Source organism: Canis lupus, chromosome 2, assembly GCF_048164855.1.
Source record: "Canis lupus baileyi chromosome 2, mCanLup2.hap1, whole genome shotgun sequence".
NCBI classification, from domain to species: Eukaryota; Metazoa; Chordata; class Mammalia; order Carnivora; family Canidae; genus Canis; species Canis lupus.
Window position 1 is genome coordinate 6,376,842 of NC_132839.1, and position 20,782 is coordinate 6,397,623.

General features: G+C 33.3%; 2 long non-coding RNA genes across 17 annotated transcripts in view; one reads left to right on the forward strand and one right to left on the reverse strand.

Annotated features, from left to right (window-relative positions):
• The window catches only part of LOC140611750 (uncharacterized), an 87,881-nt gene that overhangs the window by 38,029 nt on the left and 29,070 nt on the right, over window positions 1–20,782 (forward strand). The gene's annotated exons all lie outside the window — the stretch shown is intronic.
• The window catches only part of LOC140611766 (uncharacterized), a 47,968-nt gene continuing 35,333 nt past the window's right edge, over window positions 8,148–20,782 (reverse strand). For 5 of the 11 annotated variants that reach the window (XR_012012950.1, XR_012012938.1, XR_012012967.1 and 2 more), the window contains 3 exons: window positions 9,306–9,387; window positions 8,788–8,881; window positions 8,148–8,351 (listed from right to left, as the gene is read on the reverse strand). This is a non-coding gene — a long non-coding RNA (uncharacterized lncRNA). Of the gene's footprint in view, window positions 8,352–8,787; window positions 17,992–20,782 lie in introns of all 11 variants that reach the window. The other 6 variants (XR_012012969.1, XR_012012936.1, XR_012012942.1 and 3 more) reach the window with 2 other exon arrangements.

A 20,782-nucleotide genomic window follows, 5' to 3' on the forward strand; every position in this document is an offset into this window, starting at 1 on the left:
AGATTTTATCTATAATATTTTTGAGCATATCTCTTTGAATATCTTTATTAGTCATTTCCTCTAAGAATTTTATTATATATACATAACATCACATTCTTTTAATACTAGCATTTTGCCCATTTGAGTAAAATATAGAAACATTACTTACCTTCTCTATTATATTTTCATGTTTACTGACTCCTTCCTATGTGCCCTCCATTCTGCTGTCTCACTTTTTTATTTTAGTAATTTTATTTTAAATTCTAAAATTTCCATTTGATTCTTCTTTACATATATATATATATATATATATATATATATATATATATATATATTGCTGAGAGTTAAAAAATCTTTTTGTTTCACAGGTCTGTGTAATGGTTTGTTGAACTCTTTTTCTGAAGACTACTTTTAAAGCCTTTTCAGATAATTTTAATATCTTTCATCTCGGTGCTGGCATCTATTGATTGTCTTTTTCATTCAGTTTAAGTTCTTCATGGTTCTTGGTACAAGTGATTTTTATTTAAACCTGGAGAGTGTCTTGTTAAGAATTTAATTTTCATCTGACTGATGACTAATAAGATTGAGTATCTTTTCATGTATTTGCTGAAATTTGGATATTCACCTTTGAGAAGTATTTATGCAAGTTTCCCCGCTAAGGATTTTTTACCATAATTGGATGTTGAAAATCTTCAAAAAACCTTTTTCAGTATCTACTAAAATTACCCAACCCTTGTTTTTCTTCTTTATTCTGTAATGGAGTCATTTAGATTGACTTATTTTCAACAATTAATAATTACTGCATTCCTTTCAATAAAATACTTATTTGTAATCAATTTTTCTTTAATAGATGGCTGTATTTAATTAGCTAACATTTTCAGTAGGATTACTGCCATTTTCTTTCATTGCAATGTCTTTTGTAATTATCTGTGTTGTTAGCTTTGGATATCAAAAGTATTCTGGGAAAATTTGTCTTCTATTTCATGACTATGTTTACGTTTGGAAACATTACTTTGATTATGTTCGGGAGAATCAAGTAAGAAGCCATCTAGATTTGATGTTTTTATGTGAGATTTTTATTTATGGTTTCTTCAATTCATAAAGAGATACTTTGATTTCCAATTTTGTGTGTGCCATTCCCTCTAATGTTTTCATCAAAACTTTTCAAACATAAAGAAAAGTCAAAAGTCTTGTACAGTGAGTACCTACATAACCACCACTTAGACTATAGGAAATATTTTGTTCTGTGTGCTTCCTAGCATATTATTCCATGCATTCAGCTTGCATGCATCCTTCAATCTATCTTATTCTTTTATTCATTTCAATTAAGTTGCATATTTCCACAGACTTCAGCCTTAAAAATTTCAACAAATACCACTGCCATCTACTCTGATACTTGTTTATGATTTTTAAGTAAAAGTCACATAGATTGAAAAGTACAGGTCTTAAGTGTACATGTAATAACTTGATATATACCTGTAGCAAACGTCTTTCAAAATATGTAACATTTTGGCCATCCTAGAGAGGTTTTGTTGTTGTTGTTTGTTTTTAAAGATTTTCTTTATTTATTCATGAGAGACACTCAGAGAGAGGCAGAAACACAGGCAGAGGGAGAAGCAGGCTCCCTGCAGAGAGCCCAGTGTGGGACTCCATCCCAGGACCCCGGGATCACAACCTGAGCCAAAGGCAGACGCTCAACCACTGAGCCACCCAGGTGTCCCCATTTTAGAAAGTTCTCATGCCAGTCTACACACCAGAGGAAAAGAGTTCCCTGATTTTTTTCCTTCCCTATATTTGTTCTGTATCTTCTGAAATGTCACATAAACGTAGTTACACAGGTTGTGCTCATTTGTGTGGTGCTTTTGTTTTACTAACATGTTTTTTGAGATTCATCCATGGCTTTGCATGCAATAATAAATAATAGTGCATTGCTTTTTATCAGCAAGTGGTTTCCCATCCTATGAACATGTCACAGTTTGTTATATATTGTTGGTTAAAAAATAAACTAGTTTTTTTTTTTTCCACCTTTGGTTACTATAAACAAAACTGACTTGATTGATTTTTATCTTGTAGTCTACTTTATCTGTAATTAAGTCACTGTAATCATCTTAAGCTTAAAGTATGTCCAGGCATAGAAACCTTTCCAGATTCTGCCTATCCTTAGTTTCTCTCCAATGGATTCCTGTAGTTGACGTTTACATTTTATCCAAAGTTTATATGTGTTAGCTGCAGAATTGTTCCGAAAGGAAGAATTAGTAAACAGTTCTCTGTCCAAACTACTCAAATCTGTCATTGTTGTACAAAAACAGCCACAGAAAATAAAGGAATGGTCATAGCTGTGCTCTAATAAATGTCTGCATAAAAAAAGCTAACATTGATTTGGGCCCACAAGACACATGATAAATCCTTTCTGGGGGTCTGCAGATAGATGAAACATAATCTTTTAATAGCATCTTTTTGTATTGGGTACTTGGTCAGTTTTAGTAAGGGTATAGCTAGACCAACTGAGATCTTTAAAATTTAATTCTCTTCTATCTCTCCCACTTCTGAATGGCCTTTGTCCTGAGGCTAGCAGGGACAGGGTCAAGGGTTAACACTGTTGGAGATAAATCAAGTAGTGGGTTGTCAATATGCGCAACCATTTGGTTATCAATGTACACAACCATTAATTATAGCCCAGGTATTATTATCCTGAGAGTTCCAAAAAGAAGCTGCCTCATCCATACTTTAATAATGGTATCAAATTTACAAAACCGGTCTTGGACAGATTCTTGGAGTGAAATCAATAACTGGTAAGTTTAGTGAGAGGATCCAGAGAGTGCCTTAGCAAATAAGAAGTGGTTGAGGCAAACGTACAGTTGGAGAGGTATCTGAAATTCCAACAATTGAAATTCTATTCTTACCCTAAGGAAGGAGATGGAATGGTAATAGGGTTAACGACAGAATCAAATAAAAAAAGAGCATTGTTTTGGCAATTATGCGGACACATCCATCCTGCTTATGTTGAGGACAATAATGATAGAGAAATACCATTTTGTCACACAGGAACTGTCATTTGTCCCTTTGAATTCTATTTTTTTGTGCGTAAACAACATATTTTTTTCTTCTTTTTTGTAAAATACGGACAAGTGTTTTTGTTTAGACTAGTAAGAGAAGACTTATTATTTATGGGTTTTTCCAACTGCTTACCCTAGAAGCTATGAATTTGGTCTGCAATTTTTTTTTTTTTTTCTGAGCAAAGTTTGTAAAGTGTTCAGTAAGTTCTTATAATTCTGAGAGGGTCCTGCTTGCTTTCTAATCTTTGGTTTTCTAACGAAATCTATGACTTCAGGATTAAGACTTTAATAAAAAATGTTAGTAAGACAATTAGGACAGTTGTGATGTCCTCTCCTTGAGAGACAACAGAATTTCCTCTTAAGATAGTAATAATAGCATCTAAAAAGTCTAAGATGATTTTTTCTACTTATAAAACTGGGGTTTTTAAAGTATGTATTGTATTTATATTTTAGAACACTTTCATATTTGAAAAAATTAATATACTACAGTTCCCATATATTTTGCACCCATTTCCATATTAAGAACATCTGACATTAATATGGTATACTATTAATTAACAAACCAATATTGATACATTGTGGATTAAATAAATTTTGCACTGTATTTAGATTTTAATTTTTACTTAATGTATTCTTCTGTTGTAGAATCTCATCCAGGGTCCCCCATGTCTCTTTAGCCTCCTTTCTGTTATTTTTTGGACTTTCCTTGTTTTTTTTATTAACTTGGCAGTTTTGAAGTTTATTGATCATTTTGTAAAATGCCTCTTTACCGGAATTTCCTAATTTTTTTCCCTCAGGAATAAACTGGAGTTACGGGTTTTAGTTTTGGGGGAGGACCACCACAGGAAAAGTATGATTTTTTACCACATCTTTTACGGACACATACCATCAACATAGTTTTTCACTTTTGATGTTGACCTTAACTGCCTAGCTGAGGTCATGTTTGTCATGTTTCTCCACCATAAAGTTACTCTTTCCCTCTTTCCAAACTATACTCTTTGGAAGGAAGTCATTTTGTGCAGCCTACACTTGAGGAATGAGGAGTTATATTCCTCTTTATAAAGATCAAGTATCTATATAACTTATTTAGAAGTCTTCTTATAAGAGATTTTTCTCTCTTCCCAAATTTATTTATTCAATCAGTTATTTATATAAGTACAGACACATGGATCTTTATTTTATACTTTGGATTATAATGCAATACTACTTTATTTTCTTGCTCAAATTATTCCAGTTTTGGCTACTGGGAATTCTATTAGTTCCCCATCATCATCATACCTCATCAAAGTGTATATATGTGTGTTTTTAGTTATCTTCTATTCTTTGGCAATACAAAATGATTCAGGCTCATCTTGTATATGTTCTATTCCAATCCTTAAGTCAGCCACTTGTCCAGGGAGTTCTGCTTTTTGTTTTCATTTTAAATTAGAGACTGGTAAGACATTAAGATCTAAGAGCCAGAACTGGATTATTTGCTAACCATTTCTGAAGATTTTATTTATTTTTTTAAGAGAGAAAAGCAGAGATAGGGAGCAAGAGCATAAGTGAGGAGGAGAGGGAGAAGCAGGCTTCCCGCTGAGCAGGGACCCTCCCCCATATACCTCCCCACCCCACCCCACCCGCCCCAGTGCAGGACTCCATCCCAGGACCCTGGGTTCATGACCTGAGCTGAAGGCCTACCTGGGAACCCTTAACTAATCATTTTTGATAGGAAAGCCCTTGGGAAAATTATTAGTCTACTGAAAGTTATCCAAAATAACCACTAAAGTCATTAATTGTCCTCAGTAAAGTCCCACCAGAGTTTCAAATATTTAGTTATATTCATATTACAGCATTTGTACACACAAGGTGGACAACAAATTAGTTTCATTGAGTGAGAAATCCATATACAAATGATAATAAACAATGAAAAATAATAGATAAGAATCCCAGCACTACACCCTACCTTACTGAGTGCCTTGGGCAAACAGATTCTAATCAAGAGGCTAAGTCAAGGTCAGAAAAGATAGACAGTAAAAGCATAAACAGCACTAAAAGAATAGGCATGTTCATCATAAGTACAAACTACTCAACCTTCCAGGCTCTGGGATTCCAGAAAGGCAGACATTATGAGGTCCTGTTGTATCCTACCCAGGAAGTGACCAGGACTGAGTGTGATCTGAGTGGCAATACCAAAAATGGCAGAAGACTATAACCTCAGCACCATTATAGACAGCCTTCATTTGAAAATGCTAAAGCAGGGTATTTTTTGTTAAGAAAAAGGGCAGGGGTGCCTGGATGGCTCAGGGCATGGTCCCAGGGTCTGGGATCAAGCCCCACATGGGACTCTCTGCTCAATGGGAAGCCTGCTTCTCCCTCTCCCTCTGCCCACTGCTCTGCCTACTTGTGCTAGCTCTCTTTCTCTGTCAAATAAATAAATAAGCAAACAAACAAATAAATAATTTTTTTAAAAAAGAAAAAGGGTAGGGTTTTGTAGTGCTTTGAAGAGTAATAAAATGAAGTAAGTTTAGGAAAGGAAACTTAGTTATAAGCATTTCTTGGAACAGGGAGAGACTGTTCTTGCAGTTTATCAGCTGATGGCTAGGCAATTTTGATTCAGCTGAAATGACACAATGAGGGTTATGTGCTAATGATGTCACATAAGGTCTACCATGATGTTTGGGAGGAACAGTTTTGGAAGCTGAGAACATAGTGGGAAATTTTTAGTCCAAGTTTCTCATGCATGATTATAATAAACAACGTGCTCTTCAACTTCAAGGAAATGTAAGTATTATACCCTCTCACATGTATTATTTTTATTAATTTTAATGTTTTAAATAAATATAGCAAGAAAACTGCATGACAGGATTATGTACTTTTACTATATACCTTTCAGAATGCCTCCTTGAACGTATTAGGGAGAGTTAATATTTTGAGAGAAAATGCTGATGCTGAGCACTAATAACTAAATATTAGTAGGTAAAATATCTTTAGGTATAATGGCTAACTGTCTACCTACTTGCTAATTCGGTGTGATTTTCTGATCCCATGTTTAGTTTTACCAAGAGTTTCTACCTTGGAACTTAGTCAAGGAGTATAATACATTCTTCATTCAAATATAATATGGTAGAGGAAAGTGAGAGGAAAATTTGTCAGCCTGACTTTCTGCAGAGACAGTTGGAGGATTATGTAGAAAAGTATGCTTCATTCAGACTGCATGACCCTTCTCTCAATGAGCTGTACCCTAGACATGGAATTGTTGCTCTTCTAAATGGATGATAAACTCTAGCCTCAAAAGTTTATATAATTTTCTTATGCCTCTGCAGGCACTAAGCCATAATTCCTGATTTCATACCATGCATACAACCATCAGTCTCTGTGTTTACAGGCACACACAGAGGGCTTATTTGTTTATTTTTAGATGTAGTGCCCCTTTGAGTATGAATGTGTATAAACATGAATCAGAAAAAAAAGAGTGTAGCAGAATACTAGAGGGCAATATTTAATTTTGCTTTAAAAATGAGCTCTCACCTATTTCTCATGTGTTGAAAATGAAGCTTGTAATTTCCCAAAGGTGTGCAGTGGGAAATAGATAATATTTGGAAATTCATCAGTGGGCTTTTTCTTATAATGAAAAATGTGGACATGAAAAGATTGTTCCTGATAGCCATGGCAACATTTAGGAAAATATGGAAAGAGATCTTAATAGTAAACTGAACATAAACAAATATACCATTAAAAATTCAATAAGTTCATTTCTCTCTCAGTTTCCAGTGTGACAGAAACATGGAAATACATATATAATAAGTGAATCAAAGGGACAGTGGCTGCATTTTCCCCCTCAGCTCCTAGCACTGTGGGCTCAGTTTTACTTCTTAAGTAAAGAAAAGGGCATCAAAAGACAAGAATGAAAAAAATAAAGGCAAACAACAGTGGCTTTTGAAGAACTCTAATCAGATATGTTCTTCTTTGTGAATGTCTTTATTTATTTAGTAGGAAACTTCTGTCTGGACACTAGGACATTTATTATTTACCATTATTTTCCACTGTGCCTTATTACTTCAGTTGGAAGTGGCATCCAAAAAAATTAGAAAATAAATTTGTTGAAATGATTAAAAACAGTAAGCAAGTATAGACAATTTCACTTTGAAAATTTAACAAAAAACCTATTTCTATTTTATTTAGGCTACTATGTAGCTACTTGCCAATATCTTTTATGTACTTATTTATCAAGAGTAATTTGCCTCATTACCTTATCTTTTTAATATCCCTTTTTGTAGAGAATTTGGAATTCTTTTTATCTTTACAAATTTGAAATTGCTAACAATAACACATAATAATTAATTATGTATAAAATACTCTGTATTTTCATAGGTTATGCATATATGTTTTATTTTACTGTTCTTGCAGTGATTCTGTGTTGCTATTTAAAATGAAAAAAATTACATAGCAACATAAAAAGTAGAACAGACTCAAGATATTCTATAATTTAATTCATTTTTCTTTTTCTCCTGAAAATAAATCTGTCACATGGCTAAATTATGGCTCAAGTAGTAGATGAGTCATTCCACATATAAAGATTAGACAGTTTTACTGAACTGAGATTCAGAGAAGGAAGAGAGACAAAGCACAGACTGGAAGCTTGATGAACTAGACTGTAGTAGGTAAAGACATGGTGAAAGATGATTCGAATAAACACCCTTACTGCAGATGACTGGGATCTAGAATTCTAGCAAAATTAGATCAAACACACTGTGAAGCTATAGACAGCTATTTTTAAATAGCTCTTGAAGACTGGAACATGGTTAAGGGTCAGAAAGAAAACTCTAGGCTTAGCTTATCAATTTGGGAATTTGGAAGGAAAACATCATTGGATAATTTTACATTGTCTTAAGAGTGAAGTACTCTTAATAACTACCATAACTTTACGAGGTATAAGACCTACTTTTACCACTTATATTCAGGACAGGGAAACTTCTTAAAATCAAAAATAAGACTAGACATTCATCTTGATCTCATTGTATCTTTAGATTTCCTCCCTTATGGCATGATAACGACTTCATAATATACAAAATAGACCACACAGCTATCCAGAATGCATACAGTAGCTTAATAATAATATAAGAATCACAATGTTGGTAAATTGACTTTATTTTCCTCCTGGAATTAATAAAGAATTCATCTGGGATCCCTGGGTGGCGCAGCGGTTTGGCGTCTGCCTTTGGCCCAGGGCGCGATCCTGGAGACCCGGGATCGAATCCCACGTCGGGCTCCCGGTGCATGGACCCTGCTTCTCCCTCTGCCTGTGTCTCTGCCTCTCTCTCTCTCACTGTGTGCCTATCATAAATAAATAAAAATTAAAAAATGTTTAAAATATAAAATAAATAAATAAATAAATAAAGAATTCATCTATGTAACTTAGTGACTCCAAATCCTTGATGCTCCCTCTAAGGCACAGGAATGGTATTTAATTAAAAGTGAGTTCCTAAAAGGAATGTAAATTCTTCTTACCTCATATTCAAATCTTTTTGACTCATTCCATAATTGGCTTAAATTTGGTAAGAGAAAAAAAAAGATTTGAACTACTCTGACCGCTGCTGTTGGTGGTATTGATGCCAATAGTTACACATGGCAGCTACCAGGCAAAAGCCAAAAGTTCAGGGCTATTGTCTCTAGCACTCAGCAAGCTGCACAGGTCATATGCATAGCTCAGGGAGAGATCAGCATAGGCTTTTATCCTTACTAATTATCCACACTAGAACCCTTGACTCACCTTAACAAAGCTGTATATGAGAATATTGGAGATGTCAGACGGATTCAGTGGTTGAATCATCAAAAACACAACAAAAAGCTATCAAAAGTTCAACCTGAGGTAAAACACAGATCAAAACCACAATGAGATACCACCTCACACCAGTGAAAATGGCTAAAATTAACAAGTCAAGAAACAACAAATGTTAGCATGGATGTGGAGAAAGGGGAACCCTCTTACACTGTTGGTGGGAATGTGAACTGGTGCAGCCACTCTGGAAAACAGAAGACAGGTTCCTCAAAACATTAAAAATAGGGCTACCCTAGGATCCAGCAACTGCACTTCTAGTTATTTACCCAAAGGATACAAACATAGTGATTTGAAGAGGCACCTGCATCCCAATGTTTATAGCAGCAATGTTCACAATAGCTAAACTATGGAAACAGCCCAGATGCCCATTGACAGATGAATGGATAAAGAAGATATGGTATACACATACAATGAAGATTACTCAGCAATAAAAAAAAATGAAATCTTACCATTTCCAATGATGTGGATGTAACTGGGAGTATTATGCTAAGTGAAATCAGGGAAAGATAATTATCCTCTGATTTCACTCATCTGCAGAATTTTAAGAAACAAAGCAGGATCACAGGGGAAGGGAAGGAAAAACATAAGATAAGATATGAAATCAGAGAGGAAACAAACCATATAAGACTCTTAACTTATAGGAAACAACCTAAGGGTTGATGGAGGGGAGGTGGGCGGAGGGATGGGGTAACTGGTAATGAACACTAAGGAGGGCATGTGATATAATGAGCACTGGGTGTTATATGCAACTGATGGATCACTGAACTCTACCTCTGAAACTAATAATATACTATATATGAATAATTTAAATAAAATTAAAAAAAATTTTTTTGAAAGTTCAAACTGATATAAATGAACTCAATACACCCATATAAAGAACAGGGATAAACATGAAATAACTTTCTAGTTTTGTTAGGAAATTTATAATTTAAACAAACTTTTTCATAAATTTTGGTAACTTAAATAGCTGGTTTTAGAAACAGAGTCTTCACATGCAATGGTTGAAAGGGTGCTTTTCCAAAGCTATTTTCTTTCCATGGGATATTTTGATATAGTAAAGAATACCTGAATTCCATCAAGGATAGTAAGTTGATGAAGGATGTTTTCAGTAAATAATGAGCCCCTTCCTAAATCTAAAATGGAGTTTAAGACCATTCAACTTGACTATTTCTGAAGTACTCAGTTTCATTTTCTGCCTAACAAAGATGGCGCTGGGGCTCATTCTGTTATTTTTGACAGCGTATTTTTGTGTCATAACATTTCAAATCACTTGGATATACTAACACAGACCAGAAAAAACTTGTGAGTTAAGATATATTTGCTGCTACTTTATAAAAATGTCTTCTCTCTACATATCAAAACAAGAGTATTATAGAGGCAATATAGCTTTTATATACTTCAGATATTTTTAAAGATTTATATTATTATAAAAGAAGATACTCATGTTAAAAGAGTACAAAAGGAAATACATTTAAAATATGAGTCTCTAAGGAGTTATACTTTCCATAGGTATAAAAATATGCTTCCCATATGTACACATGTGTGTATATATAGAAAATTAGAAAATGCCTATTAAATTTGGTAATAGAATTTAGCAAGAATATAGGGAAGCAGAAACTCGCATATGCAATTGCAAGTGTCAATAATTTAGAACTCTTGGTTACCATTTTAGATACATGCAATTTAACCACCTTTGTTTTATTTTTCTTATTGGCTTGCAAATGACATTTACATAAAATAATCATCTTATTGTGGATTTCTGGGTGTCAGTTTTTTCCAGTTTATGATTTATCTTTTGACTATGCCAATATTGATTTTGTATATAAAGTTCAAATTTGTAGCACTTTATGCCACCAGAATAAATAGTTCTTATGGTCTTCTTAGTCTTTGCCTTACTTTAAAAGTTTTTCTCACACAATTCGTAAAAAAGAAAAGTTTATTCTTGTTCCTGTTCTTCTTGATGAATGTACATGTGATTTTGAGCATTCAAAGTTTTTATTACCAAATATTGATCATACAGTTTATTAGAGACTTATATAATAGTTTTACATATAATTTTACAAATACTAATGTTTTGTTTGCTCTGTTGGCTTAATTTTTTCTTTGGTTAAATATTGTAAACAAGTTAAATAATCACAACATTTCAGCTATCTATTTTACCCAAAAACTGCAGCATGCATAGGTAGAAAAAATTTACACAGTTACTGATCTATAAGAATTTCAACCTTTTGGGTACAAATTATTTGTTAAATTAAATATTAAAACCGGTTCTGGTAAGGTTTCTACAAGAAAAATTAAGAGATCAACCCCTCCCACTTTTAACAAAGTATTCTGAAGATGTATTCTTTAAAATCAAAGCCATCAACCCATCACATACTATTATTTTCTAAGCTAGTTTAACAATAATCACTGTACTATGTATTTTGAGAGAATCATGATTTTAAAGGTTAATTGTTTAGAGATATTAACCTTTTTACAATGTTCAGATCCAAACTGGTTAAAGATTTTGTATGATAAAAGAAAAACTTCTATAGGCATCCTAACTACACTTGTCTCTTTTCCATTAAGTATATATAAATGCCAGCAACTTAAAAGTTTTTGACATATATCATCAGAGGCATTATCATAAGCAGCCAAATTCATAATCAATAGAAGTTATTGAAATTATTTCATTCATCAAAATAGCATTACTCAACTATGAAATTGAAAGAACACACTATCCAACTTGCAATGCAGTATTGATAAAGAAATTTTTTAGATTTCTGAAAAAGTTACAGCTGTTAATAATCTTAACATGGTCTAAAAATAGAATTCAAATATATCAGCTTTCGAAGCATTGACTGATTCCTTTTTCTTTCTCCCCCCTGACTTCAGATTCATACATATGTATACTTTTTCAGAACTCATTCTAGGGACAATCTTCATTTGTTTTAAGCCACATTTTGGTACAGTAAAATAGTGTCATGATGTACATGGTGAATATAGAAGATTGGACTCATTGCTTTTACTCAAATGCTTTATCTTCCTTTCTCTTTGTCTCAATAATCTTTAATCCAACCTCTATTCAGAATTGAAAGCTCTGTATATATTTTAAAATTATTTTTCCATGGAGCTTCTAAAGTTTCACTCTTCTACTATAAAAACACAACCTTCAATGTATAACTAATTTTTAATCTTTGATCATTTTCTTATATTCACTTTTTTTGTATTCACAAATGTATTTTTACCAAAGAAAGAGGTGAAAGATAAAATTGTAAGGTGGAACAAAAATATATATGAAACACATAAAACAGAAAGTAAATTATTCACATATCACAGGTTAAAAAAGAGACAAATCATTTTAGGCCTAAAGCAAAATGATGATGTCTCTCCATGACAGGGATTTTATACCTAATTCAAAAGAAATGAGAAGAAAGACCATTGACTGATAATAGTAAATATCATAAAAAGAGAGATTTTGATGTCATTTTACCTTTCATTCATTGAAAAGGATACATACACTGTGATGTCAAAGAATGACAAGAAGATAGAAAAATGAAAATAATAACTGAACAATATCTTATTCTTAAAAGATGTCAATTATGCCACTTATATGCTGTCTAAATATTCTCATTTTTTTTACTTTAAAGTATTTTAAAATTGCTTTTACTTCAAATACAAAAATACTGAGATATTATTGTCAATGTGATTTCAGCAAACTCTTTCTCTCTCTCATTCGTAAATATCTGACTAACTTGGACTTAAGAAAATCTCTCCTGAAATCTATCAATCTGGTATAAAAAATTATTTACCTTAGAGTATTTCATTAACTTTTGACAAGAAATGTACATTAAAACTAGAACGTAATACCTAGTTATAATATTTCATATGTTAGTATAAAGCTCCTAAACATATATGCACTCTTTTTTCTGGATTTAGGAGCAGGAAATAGTTGAAATCTAAGTGAGCTTTTTAAAAAAATATTTTGCTACATTAATAGTGCTTCTCAAAATATATTGTGAGAGTATCAATTCTATGATATTAGAAACTATTATACTACTATCCAGAAGAATATAATGTAAAAAATATCTGGGGGATAATTTAAACTGATATCCTTATTGTAAAACTTCTCAGAATTCTTAATATTATATAATAACTATTTTGAATTTGTCAAAAGAGCAGTGTAGTATAACACATCCCAAACATTTTGACCACATGTGTTTAAGAATCTTGCAGAAATAATATTTTACAACACAAATTTTGGCAGACACTGAAATATTTTGTTGGAAGTTTTTTGGGGAAATATAAGGTAATTTTTTAAAATAAAAAATGGCTATTCCAATATGTTTGAAATTCACAAGTGTATACAGATAGAGCCCTACAAAGAGTGCCCAGTATAAGTGAGTACTCAATAGGAGGCAGATTTATTTTTCTACTCTTCATCTTATTATTATATGTATAGGTTTTTAGTGAGTAAATTTAAACCATTCTTAAATGCTTTAAATATGCAAAATAACTGGCTGGCAATAAATATACAACTTAAGAAAATAAATGAGAGATGGTGTATAAAATCAAACCCAGAGACGCCCAGGTGGTTCAGTGGTTGAGCATCTGCCTTAGTCCGGGGATCGAGTCCTACATTGGGCTCCCTGCATGGAGCCTGCTTCACCCTCTGTTTGTGTCTCTGCCTCTCTCTCAGTGCCTCTCATGAATAAATTAAAAAAAATCCTTTAAAAAGAAATTAAAAAAATAAAATGAAATCAAACCCGTGTCTTTGGTTTAATGCCCATCCGGCAGGTCAGTGATTCTCAAATTTGAATGCAAATAATGATCCCCTGAGGTCATTTTAAGAACACAGCTTCCTAAGCCACACCTTCCGCAGAGATTCTGATTGGGTAGGTCTGAGATCAGACCAATAACTGTTTTTTTTCACATGACCTAGACCATTCTAAAACTTCTGTCCAGAGACCATACTTTGCCAGGTACTAGGTTAGGAGGGTCTCACAGACTTGCCTAACCACTTTCTTCTTCCTCTGCAATGGCTACATTCTTAGCTTACTTGCTTTTTATGAGTGTTGCTATTACTACTATCTTACAAGGCAGATTCATCAAAGAGAAAAGGGTAGCACAAATTTTCTAGAAGTAGAAAACAGCTTAGTTATTAGAGATTAAAAAGAAATACAGGGATCCCTGGGTGGCGCAGCGGTTTGGCGCCTGCCTTTGGCCCAGGGCGCGATCCTGGAGACCCGGGATCGAATCCCACATCGGGCTCCCGGTGCATGGAGCCTGCTTCTCCCTCTGCCTATGTCTCTGCCTCTCTCTCTCTCTCTCTGTGACTATCAAAAAAAAAAAAAAAAAGAAATACAATATTTCATAAATGTGTCATATGAATTACTGATGACCAATATACTGAGACATTAAAGACAAAAGAAACCAATATTCTTTTCCCCTTAAACTATGTTTCTCAAGAAAACAGAACTTTGAAGGGTTAGGTTGTATTCCTGAAAACTCAAAGTACAATCTACTTTCTATTTATTCCTCCTTAAACATTTATTCAATAGCTATTAGCCATCAGGCACTTGCTTCATGCGGATAAGACACCTCCACCTTCAAGGTACTTCCTGTGTTCAGGTACTCTGAGATCTGGTGAGCAATGATATTTCTCTTTGCCTAACAGACATTTAAGTAAATGAGTCTATATTTGTCAGTATAGCTATTTCTATTTCTATGCTTTTAATAAATAAACTACTTAGGTTTTTATCTTTACGGAAATATTAGTGATGTTTTAAGATTGTTCTTCACCTTACAGCTTTTCCACATTATTGACCATTTTAGTTCTCCTCCATGATGTGTGGAAACCTGCCTTAAAGACATTAAAGGGCTCTTTTCTCTAACTAAGCAATAAAGGCAAACCTTGATTTCACCAGGTAATTATGTCATATCACCTGCCCTTCACTAAGGCAGTGTAGGTCTGATCTTTGTGTTTTGAATTAAAAAACTGGTATTTAAAAGAGAGCTATTAACTTCCAAGGAATAGGAAATTCCATGGATAATAGAATGTTGCAACCATTACAATCTCACTATGTCAGCTGTACAAATTAAATTCCCACATCTTAACATTTTATATATTCATTGCTATTTATAGGAAGATGGACATAAAGGGCAAGAAAGACACAATATAATAAAAGCTACTTTAATATTGCCAGCACATTTTGCACAATGATTCAACAATAAGCTTGCATTATTTGTGGAGATTTTTCTCTCACCTTCATAGGTGTAGCCTGAAGCAAACTTTTATGCAATTATGAATTACAACTTTGAATTAATAAATTAAAGCTTTTAAAAACTCATACATATATATACAAATATGTATATGTATACACTCAAATACATCTACACACATATATATACACATACATGTGTATATGTGTCATATGTATGTATATATGTAAACTCTTAGAATTCATTCATATAAGATGGTTTTCCTCATCCATTAACCACTCATCAGTCTCCTTATTTACTTTACAAAAAGAAATGTACAAGAGAAATGGTAGTAATGAGAAATATCACTTACTTGATTAGAGTCATTGAATTCTTTTTCAGGGATGCATTGCAAATAACTAAACCAACCATACAAGATTTCTAATCTGTGTGTTTCAAAAAGGTTTTATGAGTTTCCTAATTTACTATCCAATAACATACAGAGTTTCTATAGCAACTGTGTAAGAAAACACAGCACTTGTGTTATAGCACTTGAAAAAGGAGGAATGCTCCACAGGTACTCAAATACATTTTAAAAATGAGATAATAACCTGTCTCAGTGAGTAGCATACTATGTTGTATGTACAAACAGAACTTCATATTGTCTTTCCCGGAGAATGATTATATCTACACATTTTTACCTATACCTTTCTCTGTATCTATATAGAAGTCCATTTTCAAAGAAGTTAGATAGATACAGAATTTGTACTTTATGGTAAATTGTATTCATGACCAAATAAATGACTGTTATTCTTCGTCAAAACTCTCATTGTTTATTTTTGTTTACAAGGCAAGATTATTTTATTCATTCATTTGTTTTTTAAAGAAATATTTTTCGAGGAGTTTTAGGTTTACAACAGAATTGAGAAGAACATACAGTGTTCCCAGTACCTTTCCACCTGCCACCTGAATAGACCCCCCTATTATTGACATTCCCCTCAACAGAATGGCATTTTTATTTTTTACCAAAGATGAAACTGAAACTTCACTGACACATCATAACCACCTCAAATCCATAATTTACATTACAATCTGCCCTAGGTGTCCATTCTGTGGGTTTAGACAAATGTGTAATGGTGTATATCCATCATGATAGTACCAAACAACATTTTCACTGTCTTAAAAATTCTCTGTGGTCTGTCTAATACACCCCTTCCATCAATCCTGGAAACAACTGATATATTTTTACTATTTCTATAGTTTTGCCTTTCCAGAATGTCACATAGTTGAATCATACATGTAGCATTTTCATGTTGGGTCATTTCACTTAGTAACATGTATTTAAGTTCCCTCCATGTCTTCTCATGGACCATTAGATCATATATTCTTAATTCTAAAAAGTATTTCAGGGCAGCCCGGGTGGGTTTAGCACTGCCTTCAGCCCAGGGCCTGATCCTGGAGACCCGAGATCGAGTCCCACATCAGGCTCCCTGCATGGAGCCTGCTTCTCCCTCTGCCTGTGTCTCTGCCTTTCTCTCTCTCTCTTTCTCTCTCTCATGAATAAATAAAATCTTTAAAAAAATATTTCATTTTCTGAATGCACCATAGTTTATTTATCTATTCACCTAGTGAAGGACAACTTGGTTGTCTCCAAGCTTTGGTGATTATGAATGAAAGTGCTGTAAGTAAGTACCTTTATTCAGGTTTTTGTGTGCACATAAGTTTTCAGCTCCTTTGAGTAAATATCAAGGAGTACAACTGCTGAATCCTATGGTAAGAGTATGCTTAATTTTGTAAGAAACTGCCAAAAAAAAAAAAATGTTTTGCAGAATTGCTGTTATCAGCACTAAATGAGAGTTCTAGTTGCTCCACACTGTCATCAACATTGGGTACTGTCAGTGTTCTGTATCTTGGTCACTCTAATAGGTCCACAGTGGCATTGTACTGTTGCTTGATTTTGCATTTCCCTGATAACCTATGATGTGGAGCATCTTTCCCTATGCTTATTTGCCATCTGTAATCCTCCTTGGTGAGGTATATGTTAAAGTCTTTGTCTTACTTATTAAGCTGGGTTGTTTTGTTTTGGTTTGTTTTTTCCACTGTTGAGTTTTAAGAGTCCTTTGTGTATTTTGGATAACAGTCCTTTATCAGATGTATCTTTTAATAATATGTTTTCCCAGTCTGTTATTTTTCTTCTCCATCTTATCAATTATCTATTTCATAGATTGTGCCTCTGGTGTTGTATCTAGAAAGTTATCACCATACCTAAGGTCATTTAAGTTTTCTCCCATGTTAGCTTCTAGATGTTTTATAGTTTTGCCTTTTAACTTTAGATCTGTAATCCATGTTCAGTTAATTTTTGGTATAATTTATTTTTATTTTACTTTATAAAAGTATTGGTATGAAAACACTGAAAATTTACAAAAATATATCCTCTCATGCTAGATAGTTTGAAAGCACTACCATTTGGCCTTATCTGCTTTTCCTCTTATTTCTATGCAATGTCATGTTAGTTTAGTCCTCTGGGAGATTTCATAAATTCCTTTATTCATTGCAATCACCATCACTGTGTCTCATTGCCTGTTTTATGTCTATTGATGCCTCTACATGGTCAGTCTCACAATGTCATCACTACACATGCTAACATTTTCTGGTTGAGAAATGGAGATGAGATCTCTCTGTTTTGATGACTAAAAGGTAAAATTGTATTGTGCTCTCAAATGTTTCTCACAGGAATATCATCTGTCAACTATTCTTACAGTTCTTTCTGTTCTCTTCTCTTGTACTCGGATCGGTATGCATGAAGATGGATAAGCTATTTACTGAAGTGTTGTCCTTGTGTTCACATGCTATTTTTGCTCCCAAACTCCCAAACTCCTTTCTCTTCCTTTCTCTTCTTTCTCCTTTTCTCTTCTCCTTTCTCTTTCTCCTTTCTCTTCTTGTCCTGCACTGTCCCTGGTTAATTCAATTTTATAAACATGGTAGTGAATATTTTTGCTACAAATACAATTTCAATCATTCTAAATATCTTACATCTCGTTGAAGATTAATGGCATTATATATTGAATATTGCTTTGAAAACTGAAAGCTATATTTCTCAGAAATCTGTCTATTTTTTAAAATATTAAGCTTCTTAAAGCTTCAATTTATACTAAATGTGAATACAAGTGTAAAGGCAACTCAATGTTTTTATCTAATTTTTTAAATTTTAAATCATTAAAACAACTAAAACAACAACCAACTAAAACAACAACTACCACATGATTGCAGCCTGAAGAGTAAACATATCTACTGACTTCCTATTTTGCACATTAGACTGAACACTCTAAAGAACTGTATGTTTCTGAATACTCACTAATAAGGTAAAGGAGAAAAAGAAGTCTATCACTCATTAATATTTCAGAAGTGTGATAGACACAGAGATTTATTTATGTCAGATTTTAATTACAAAATTCCCCTCAAATACATTAATTTGCATCTTGCAATAACTATTTTATAAAAAGTTAAAACCTGAAAGCAAAATATAGATCCTAAATGATTCCTATGTCAATGGAACGACTTTCTAAGCAAAGGCATGTGGGTCACCAAGGAGTCTAGGATAAAGAACTGGAAACCACCAGGCTGTAAGGCTGATAGAATTGTTATCATTGCCAGCCATCATTTCAATATATTCAATGCCTTAATGACTACTTGACACTACTGAATTTCTGAGCCACACTTATACACACAGATAATATAGTTTTTCATGATATCACCTTAAAAATAAACAATGATAGTCTATAGTTGATAATATTATTAGAAGTTGCTTTGGAAGTCAACAAAAATTATTCAGAATTTCAGTGAGTTTTCCTGATGGATGTCTGCCTAAGCAGTCTATTTTGGCAGTAGTTCCCCTTCTTTTACTGAAGAGTTGCTATCTAAGTCTTACTGAGTAGTACTATTAGGTTTCTGCACCTGTACATCTCTCTTTTCAGTCTCACTACCCATCTTTAGGGACATGGAAATGTTCTTTGTGCCAATAGCAAAAACCATTTCTAAAAATGTGATCCTGTGTTACTAGAGAAAAATTCTTGCTTCCTGATTATATTACATAGAACATATTCATTCATCCTATAAACTAATAAAATGAACTGAAACTGAACTACCTAAACCAACTTTGAATTAATACAAGTTATCAATTTTTGATCAGCATAACTCACAGTGGGAGGAAAGTCAAATCCCTTGTCAAGTAATAGCCCTGAAACCCCAGTAAGCACCTCATAAATTCTCATCCAGCTCTATTTTTGGATTATATGCAGAACACTGAAAATATTTATACCTGGGTTGACAAATTCCCTCTTATGTTATTTTCATTCACTCAATAGGTAATTTTAAATTCTTTTTCAAACTTTGAGAAACATTTGTTTTCCCTGATAAAGAGCAGAAAACCTTTCTTCTCCTTGGATCTATTCTTCCTTTATTCCATGGCTTCAACATTCTCCTTAAGTAAATGAGCTGTTAAAGTTACATGGTTTTTCACAAAACACTTGTAATGTAGAGACCATCCAAGTAAAATTGATCAGATTCTATCTCCTCTCCTGATCTTTGATTTTGCCCACTGAGATTTCTTTGCGGCAATTCACCTCCCAAAAGTGAATAGTTTTTTAGTTTTCAGTAAATTTACTCATCATATCAGTTATAGTTTTCACAAAGAAGTATAAATACAGGGACTCCTGGGGGGCTCGGCGGTTAAGCGCATGCCTTTAGCCCAGGGCGTAACCCCGGGGTCCCAGGATCAAGTCCCACATTGGGCTCCCTGCATGGAGCCTGCTTCTCTCCTGCCTATATCTTTGCTCTTTGCTTCTCTCTCCCTCTCTGTGTGTGTGTGTCTCTCTCATGAATTTAAAAAAAAAAATCTTAATAAAAAAAGTATAAATACATTTAGTCATGAGAACTGTGTGACAGCACAATCTTGTCTTTATTCCTTTGTACATGTTACCAGCATTTTTTAAAAAAATCTCACTAAGAACTTTTCAATAATTTTCCTACTAGTTAATTCTAATGATATCTTCATTTCTCAAATTCGTCCGTGAATCAAAATTCAAATGATTCTATAAACTTATTTTCAACATTATACAGTAAGATGCATGCGACAGATTAGCAGGCAAATCTTTAATCCAAAAGTGACAATACTTCAGTTCAGGACAGCAACAGGGCAAACCTCCAACACAAAAACCTCCAATGAGAAGAAATAAAGTTGAACTTTTAATTACCTTAATAAAGGTGAAAACATTTGCATCCAAAAAGTTTATAAAAGATCAAATCTGACCTACTTGCCCTTATAATGATCCACATTAAAACATTTTAAGAAAGCAAGTAATATGATAACATATGTTGAACAAATACAAATACAATGGACATCTTCATCTTAATGAAAATTTCTGATTGTACTTTGGAATGTAAGCAAATTTTCAATTATTTTTCAGCCAGATGCCTATTGACTGAGATCTTATAGTTCAATAAAAATTTTTAAGTTAAAATATTTCTTTAGTTTGCATTTTTGAAGAAAATAATTAAGTTTGTCTGCAAAAATAAACTGGAAGGCCAAAGAGAGTTTTGTTACAAAGTGATGATGGTACAAGGAGGCAGATGAATAACACCATCCATCACCATGACATTGGGTAAGAGCAGAGGTCATGCAATCCTCCTGAAGGGTTTTATTTACATATACCTGCTGAGGTTCTTTATGTCCAACTTAGGAGAGTAG